Here is an 8,329-nt window from a genome sequence, read left to right as displayed (position 1 = left end):
CGAAATTCCTGCCCAGCTAGCACAAAAGCTATAGAAAACTGCTTCCAAACCGATTCGCCAAGACTAAATGAACGTCTGAAAGACGCACTAAAAATCCGTGCAGTCCGTTTAGAAGGTGATAAACGGTCGTATATCGTTGCTAATGTCCGGCGGATATGACTATTGCAAGAAGTTCTAGAATCCTGCTTAAAGTAGTTTCAAAAAATCCCGTCTTGAAATGGGATTTTGTAAGACCATTAGAAGCATTTAAAAAATACTGATTGAATCCTGCTACAATCGGGATTTTGATAACCGTTTTCTTTCACCCTCCCCTCTAGCGCCCCCCTCGTCTCCCTTTCCATCCCTCTCCCCATGCCCTGCGGCGTTTCGCCGGCCAGCGGCCTGCAGGTTTGCGCTTGTGCAATACACGAAACACATACAGCAATAACATTTTTTATTGCAAGAAAGTAAACACGACGACTAGACAAGCTAGCATTCAACATCAAATATAAGTGCTTCCGAGTAACGTCCATTACAGGTATCGACCTTGATAAACCTGGTTTCGAACAGGCTGCTGGGCTGTAGCTCCTTAATTCAGCAGGTCTTCTTACTGCAAAAATATTAGGCATGTGTAAAACGCATGTTAACTGAAGCACACTTTTCTTAGTGAACGTTTCGTTTTCAATGCCTTGGCAATAAGCACTGCAATATATCTTGGCAATGGGCAGCACTACAATATATTGGTCCCAGCACACAGTTTTCGAGCATTCCACCTTCATTAATATGGTTCTAACATTAACCGATCACAAGTGAAATTCTCTTCTGTTGCCTTGAAGACATACTTCACATCTAATTGAAGGTGTTGCATGTACAATCGCCAACCAGTGTTTTGCTAGCTTTCAGGAGGCTGTTGTGTTGACTAGTTGGCGACTGGTAGATGACAGCAGCCTCCTAAACATGTGCAAAGTAGGTACCAATTAGCATTCAAAGAAAGGAATAGATAATGCATTTCTGATAATGTTGTACGAGAAAATAGGTAAGTGCGGCTCTGCAAAGGCACAGCTTCAGTGTGACAATATTGTTACACCACCCCAATTTTATTTGCCACAGATCACATAGCCAATTCAGAAATGGCGAAGGCTTGAGCATATACCTCAACACCAGTCTATCAAACACATCACATACTTCAGATTGAGCAAATATATTGCGATTCCTTAAAAAATAAAAGACAGCAGACGAGTGCAACCTTGAGTAACTGCGACCATTTGCAGCACGGCTGCTTCAAGCGGATACAGTAAGAACATCAGTTGCTTGTAATTAAACCATTAAAATGTTGCACGCCTATGACTTGCTTGCTTGAAACCCTCCACACAACATTGTCAAGCACTTGTAAAGAAATTTTTTTAGAAAAACGGTGAGTCATCCACACATTTCACTTGGTGAGAACATAAGCCGTAATTTTCCACCTAGTTTCACTAACTTTGACCTTGGTGACATTTATAGTTACGCAAGCCAATGCGTTAACCTCGTGCAGTTTATAAAACAGTTATGCGCTCTAGAGTGCTTGCATATGCAGTTTATTGCTTACACCGGAATGAACCCACACACTAAAACCCACACACGGCGCGCGGCGACGATTTCATCGCCGTTGGTCTTTATACGGAATGTCACGGCGACGACGACGACGGCAAAAATGCTCTTGGAGTGTCCTACAATTGTTATCGCAATAAAAGAAAAATAACCGCGGCGGAAATTTCTCTCTCTCAAATGGCAAGGTCGCCGTTTCTTCGTCGCGCCGTAGCACGCGTGTACGAGTCGATGTCCAAGCCAACGCTGCGGCTGCGACGCAGAGGGAAGCAACGACGGAGGCCCACTCTGGCCAACGAAACTGCCCACAACCGGCCAACGCTCGCTTCAACAGCAGGAAAAGAAAGAGAGAGGGCTAAGCTGGCGCCGGGCCGACGGGAGCGGCGACGGGCGCGCACGGAGACAGTCGAAGGTGGGGAAGCTACTAAGCGAAGCTACTAAGCTAAGCGGATTTGAGAGGGAGGGTGAGGGGAGCCACCGAAGCGACGGGGTCACCGCTGCCGAAGCCAAATACGCTTCCCTGCCGCCCTCCTCCCTCAGCTTCGACGTGTCCGCGCGCGCCCGGCGCCGCCCGCTGCCCGAAGTTTCGTTTTCTGCCGTTATCGCGACGCGAGCGTTGGCCGATGTGGGCAGTCTCGTGGCCCTCGCTCTCCATCTGCTTGCGCGCCGTGATAACGACTCGCACCGTTCGTACGTAGTGCTATAGTGCACGAATACTTCAGAAATAAGTCCTTCCTTTAATTCGGACTGCATTTCATTCGAACGAACTTTCGGGCTCCTTCGAGTTCGAATTATCGAGATTCGACTGTATATCTGTCACGTTGAAAATTTTATTCGTACGACTTTAATATGAAATAACAGTTACCTGGGTTCTTGGAGTTCAGGAGTTTCGTGGTGGCCCTTTGGGCGGCTGCGTTTTCCTCTGCCCCTTTCGGCACCTGTAGAGGGTACATGATTGGTGTCTTCACCCTCTGCATAGTAGGTTACATAGTAGGTTACATAAAAGAAAAAAAAAGAACTCTAGTGCCTATTACAACTGTATATCGGAATTTCTTTTTTAACAGAATTTTGTTACTGCACAGACAGATAGTGCGACATCAAAATTTATTTGCTGAATGACTGAAGCCAACAAATGTTAAGTATCGTAAAAAGAAGATGCTGTAAATAGCTACACTGTCTGATTATGTTACAGAAAAGAAGGCAACAGTGCACTACATACAGGGTGTTTCATTTAACTTTAGCCAAACTTTAAAAATATGCAAGTGCCACGTACCTGGACAGAACCAAGGTAATGTTGGAGATACTCACGTTATTTTTTTGCATTCCGCCAAGTTAGATAATTTGTTCTAATTAATTAACTTCTCAATTATTATAGTTGGATGAAAAGTGTGAATGAGAAGATTGTAAAGCAACTTGAGAACGCCCCGATAAAGCTTTCTGTTGCTCATGACGCCTACATAAAGTGTTTTTTCAACTGTGACAGATGCCCGCCAATACACGCAAACTGCCTCCACCGGCCAGTCGTTTGGCAGTTTTGCATGTATTCGCGGGCACCTTTCACGCTCGGAAAAACACACGAGTGATCTTGCACAAGAGCGTCGACGGAAGAATACCAAGGCTACGCGAAGACGATTGTAGCACGTCTCATCATTCCATGCAAAACGGGAATGTCATCGTCATCCTAACGACCACCAGTCAACGAAATGTCCCACAGGTAATTTTAGACAGCTTTGGTAAACCTGAATACGCACATAATAAAAGAAACGTACGCAGACGTAAACATACCTCTTAAACAATATTAGAGATTCCAGTTAAAATCAAGGCGCTTTCATTGCAGAACTTCATTACCGCCTAAAACTCCCGCCTAACACTCCCACCTGAAAAGCGCTGTAAATAATTAATCACGACAGGTGTCAAAGTGGCAATGACTACTCACGTGAGCAAAGTAGATGTGGAAGGCAGTCTGGTGCTCCGCATTCATGAACGAACACGCGTCAGGAACTTAACGGCTGGCCCTGACAAAAATAACGGTGAGTGTAACTGCATAGAATAAAGACCAACTTGTAACGGCGGGTCCAAAAGTTCCGCAATCTGGAGGGAAGCAGCGCGGGGGCTCACTCCGCTCGGCTGCTCAGCTGCATCGGCGCAAGCGATGACGCCGATGAGGCGTCGCGCCACTCCTCCCTTTGTCAGGTAGCCGCTATGATACGTCGCGGCGCTGCATCCTCTTGCGACCCACGCTGCTGCAATGCAGAAAAATACTCAGTGTGGCTTCGTACTCGGTATCTGAAGCACAGAAATGCTAGCTAATTTAACTAAGAAAATAAAAAATGCGGCTGCTACCATAATGCTAGCGCCACCTTATAAAGATAATTTGAAATAACAAAAGTCGAACTTTTTAATGCCTCATTCTTGGCACTTTGCGGTAGGTAGGTAGGTTCCTAACTTGCTTTAATAATACAAAAAAGTGATGTGCAACCTATAATGGAATCAAACCTCTGCCGTGGAGCACAGCAGCCGGTGCTCTAGCAACTAGACTACGGTGTCTTTTTCTTACTTTCGGTCAAAGTGAAACACGTTAACCACACTGACAAAAGGAAAACTGCGACAAACAATATCAAAACATTTTACAGTTTGAACCATCAGTCCAGCTTGGCTGACATTGTCGTTTAATATTCTCTGAGCATTGTCAAGGGATCTACCCTCGACAGCCACTCAGGAACACAGCAATCATGCGTTGTAAATTTTCCTTCAAAGAAAAATGGCAATATTCGCCAGGAGGGACAGATCGCGTTGAAGTATATCGAGGAGTGTTCAACAATGTCCTCGCGTCGATGACCAAATCAACGTCGAAAGTGGTGCTTAGTTTCCGGAGAAGTTCAGAAACTGCGACATGCGCAATGCGGTGACTTGTAACCCATGATGCAAGCCATGCTTGAAATTCCACACATTTACGTGGACGAAGACTTGCCGGATTTTCTGCAGATGATGATGCATCGTCCGAAGAACCTCCATTTTCGATGCCCGCGCTCATAGGAGAGTCGTTTTGTGCAACAAAATATTCTCCAGCGATGTGTTGCGTATCTGCTTCTACATTTTCTCCTTTCAAGGCAAGGTCACTTTCGTGAAAACTCTCCTTGGATTGAGCATGCTCATGTGGAGAGGATACTTCACTAGAAGCATGGTTACTACTTTTATTAACGTGCCATGAGACTTATTGGACGGTAGTCGTGGCAACAGGACTGGAAAATATCAGTTCGTCATTAACTCTACGCCTCTTCTGACGGTCTGAAAGGTCAGTCTAACTTTTCTTCTTTATTGCGGACTTCGTTATGAGCACAATTGATGATCTTACCATGCTTATCTTTCAGTGCATACATCTTGCCTTGTCCTCTGCCAAGCTTTCTTCTTACTGATTTCATGCGGCGTCTATACTTTACGGCTTCCTCAATCTTTCCCACGTTATAATTTCGAATATCCCTTACTTTCTTCTTGTTGATCAGTTTTGAAAGTTCAGCGATTTCTATCTGATCTCTTGAGTTGGACACTTTCATGTTTTGTCGTTTCTTTATTATGTCCCTTGTTTCTTGGGAGAGCTTACTTACTGGTTGCCTTGGTGCCTTACCTCGTAATTTATTTGCTGCTTCTGAGATCAGCCTAGTTACGGTTTCATTCATTACCTGTATGTTATCTTCATCTTCCTGTTCTAAAGCTGTATATTTGTTTGCGAGCACCAGCCTGAATTCGTTTGCTTTTACCCTTACTGCGTCTAGGTTGGCCTGCTTCCTCTTGACTAATTTCACTCTTTCTCTCTTCAAATTGAGAGAAATCCTAGATCTCACTAATCTAACGTCACTGCACTTTACCTCACCTAACACTTCTACATTCTGCACTATGCTTGGATCGGCAGAGAGTATGAAATCTATTTCATTCCTTGTTTCTCCATTAGGGCTTTTCCATGTCCACTTCCTGTTGTTGTGCTTCTTGAAGAATGTATTCATTATTCGGAGCCTATTCCTTTCCGCGAATTCTACCAACATCTCTCCTCTTGCATTTCTAGAGTCGATGCCGTAGTTGCCAATTGCTTGCTCACCAAGCTGCTTTTTCCCCACTTTTGCATTGAAGTCGCCCATGACTACATTATACTGAGTTTGTACCTTTCTCTATGCTAATTCAACATCTTCATAAAACTGTTCTATTTCTTCTTCATCGTGACTGGAGGTTGGGGCGTAGGCTTGTACTACCTTCATTTTGTACCTTCTATTAAGCTTTATTACGATGACTGCTACCCTCTCATTGATGCTGTAGAATTCTTCAATGTTACCCGCTATGTTGTTATGGACTAGAAATCCTACCCCGGATTCTCTCTTATCTTAGAGACTCCAAAATGAAGCGCGTGACCCACATATGTGTGGCCCAGGCGGGAAAACTAGAAGCTGAGGACCTGCGTGTTCTAGCCGCTAAGCGAAAGAAGACTCCACGCCGCTATCAAGAAGGCTCCTCAGCTCACGTGTTTCTATCAGCGATTGACATGTACCGCCAGATGTTTTTTGAAATACAGGACACAGTAATGTCTTCGTTAAACAACAGTTATCCACCTGATATGTGGAAGCATAAGTCCCACATTGAGCAGCTTACCTTAGGAAAGGAAGACGAAGCATATATAACATAGTTCTACGGTGACGACCTCGAACCAGGACGCCTGATTTTCCACAGAGATATGCTGATTGACATTTTAAGCCAGCAAAGGTCGGAATCATTGCACACACTTGGGGACGTCGTGCACATATGTTTACGGGGGGCAAGGGCGAACACCTGCGAAACCTTTTGCCGGAAATGGTCAAGCTAACAAAAATTACTTCATCTCCCGCTAAAGGGAACCATGTGAGGATGCGAAGCAGCGGGGAGATGGGTAGCTTGAGCGGGAGATGGTTTCGCGGCGGCGGCCCGAGCACTCATCGCGGCGCTGCACAGGAGAGATGAGGCGCGCGCGCTCCGTCATTTTCATACCGCGGAACTACCGTGGCGCCACCAGCGGAGTATGCAGCTGTCGCACCACCTGTCGTGCGCGCCGCTCCGGATTCCTAGAGGAGAGAAAGGGGGAGGGGACGCGCATGCACTGTGGGGGTGTGGGAGGGACGGAAAAAGCCCCCGCCATAAGCTGCTTCTCATCTAAAAAATTGCGTTGCCCATACCGGTCTCGTAAACCACATCCGAGAGGCCCTTTTCTTGCCTTCGGCGACTGAAAATGTACTTGCGGTCGACGACTGAACAAGCCCGTTTGAGCCATCTGGCAATTTTGCACACCCACAAAACTCTCCCGCAAAATCAATGTGAATACGATTGCTGACGACTTCATTTCCAGATCAAGTGCCCGAACGAACACATTTTGAATGATGGTGAAACAATCGCATCAGACAACGAAATGATGTATTACAGCGTAAGCTGTTATGGGCTCATTCCAGTAGCCGTTTCTGGTCGCGATAATGCCGACCGCTATCGCCGGAAATGCGAAAGAAAGCACCCGCTCTCCGCCGGGATCGAACCTAGGCCCGCTGCGTGGGTGTCGTATACTTTACCACTGAGCCACGCAAGCGCTTGCTATCAGGCAGAAGAAAAATTTCCTTGATCGCGGTTGTAGACAGCACGGGCAAATGCCTCGCGAATGCCACAGTGACTACGGGACACACGGAGGCGGCAGAAAAAGCCGCGATAGCCTTAGCATTCCCCACGGTGCCGAACGCTGCGATCGTGATCAGCGACTCGCAGGCGGCAGTCCGAAGCTTCGCGCGCGGCCACGTCTCGCGGGAAGCGGCCCGCATACTCCAAATCTGTGAGGACGGGGACTCGACGTCACAAAATTCTACGGTCTTCCTCCTCTGGACTCCGGCGCACACCGACGTTCCGCTCGTGGGCAACGACGCGGCCCACGCCGCGGCTCGAGGTCTCACTCGCCGAGCCCTGGCAGACTACGTGGACGCCACCTCTGCCCCCGAGTGCGGGGCGTCGGATCTGCCGGATCGAGACACTACGACAGACACGTTGCAACAACAACAATCACAATGGCTGTGGGGCGATCGCCTGACCATGTTCAGAGACCTCACACAACACTACAGACTCGAAAGACGCAAATTCCCGCCACCGCACGTTAAATTAAACAGGAAGGAGGCCGTAAACTTACGCTTACTACAAACACACAGTTACCCAAGTCCGGCAGTCTTACGCCACTGTTACCCTAGCTTATATCCGACTGATGCTTGTAAGGCGTGCAGACTCAGAGCAACGCTGCGACACATGCTCTGGGAATGTGCCGGCAACAACGGTACTGAAACCGCTGCCGTTCGCGACGCGCCCATAACGGCAGGCGTTAATAGATTAAGCGAAGCCTCGAGCTCGCTCATTCCCGCCGTTGCCCCGGGTGCTGGGGCCGCCGGGGACCTTCTCTGTCGGCGTCGCCGCCGCTGGGAGTCGGCCCTGAAAAGTTCGGAGCTGGAAGATCAGCTCTGGGCCATCCGGCAAGCCGAAGATGCCGCCCGAGTCCAAGGACTTCGATCCGACACCTGAGGCTACTAAAAGCAACGTGCCGGCACATTAAATAAAGTTTATTTCTTCTTCTTCTTTATACAGGCGCGCAGTAGCACACGACCCCAGCCTCCGCCAGTATTGTGGCGGCATCTAGTTAACGTGCCTGCAACCGCCGCGTGCGACGAGATGCGACTCAGACGCGATGCGATTCAGACGAGGTGCGCAATCAACGCGATCC

At 47.7% G+C, this 8,329-nt stretch overlaps 1 long non-coding RNA gene across 1 annotated transcript; it reads right to left on the bottom strand.

The window, feature by feature from the left end:
* Positions 1–490: 490 nt before the first annotated feature.
* On the bottom strand, positions 491–3,622 carry LOC125945469 (uncharacterized). The gene is made up of 3 exons (XR_007466913.1): positions 3,503–3,622; positions 2,432–2,537; positions 491–589 (listed from the first exon to the last, which is right to left on the bottom strand). It is a non-coding gene; the product is annotated as an uncharacterized LOC125945469 (long non-coding RNA).
* Between the last annotated feature and the right edge of the window lie 4,707 nt (positions 3,623–8,329).

Source organism: Dermacentor silvarum, chromosome 5 (assembly GCF_013339745.2).
Source record: "Dermacentor silvarum isolate Dsil-2018 chromosome 5, BIME_Dsil_1.4, whole genome shotgun sequence".
Classification (NCBI taxonomy): Eukaryota; Metazoa; Arthropoda; class Arachnida; order Ixodida; family Ixodidae; genus Dermacentor; species Dermacentor silvarum.
Note: the sequence above shows the minus strand (reverse complement) of the source record. Positions and strands in the feature narration are given on the sequence as shown.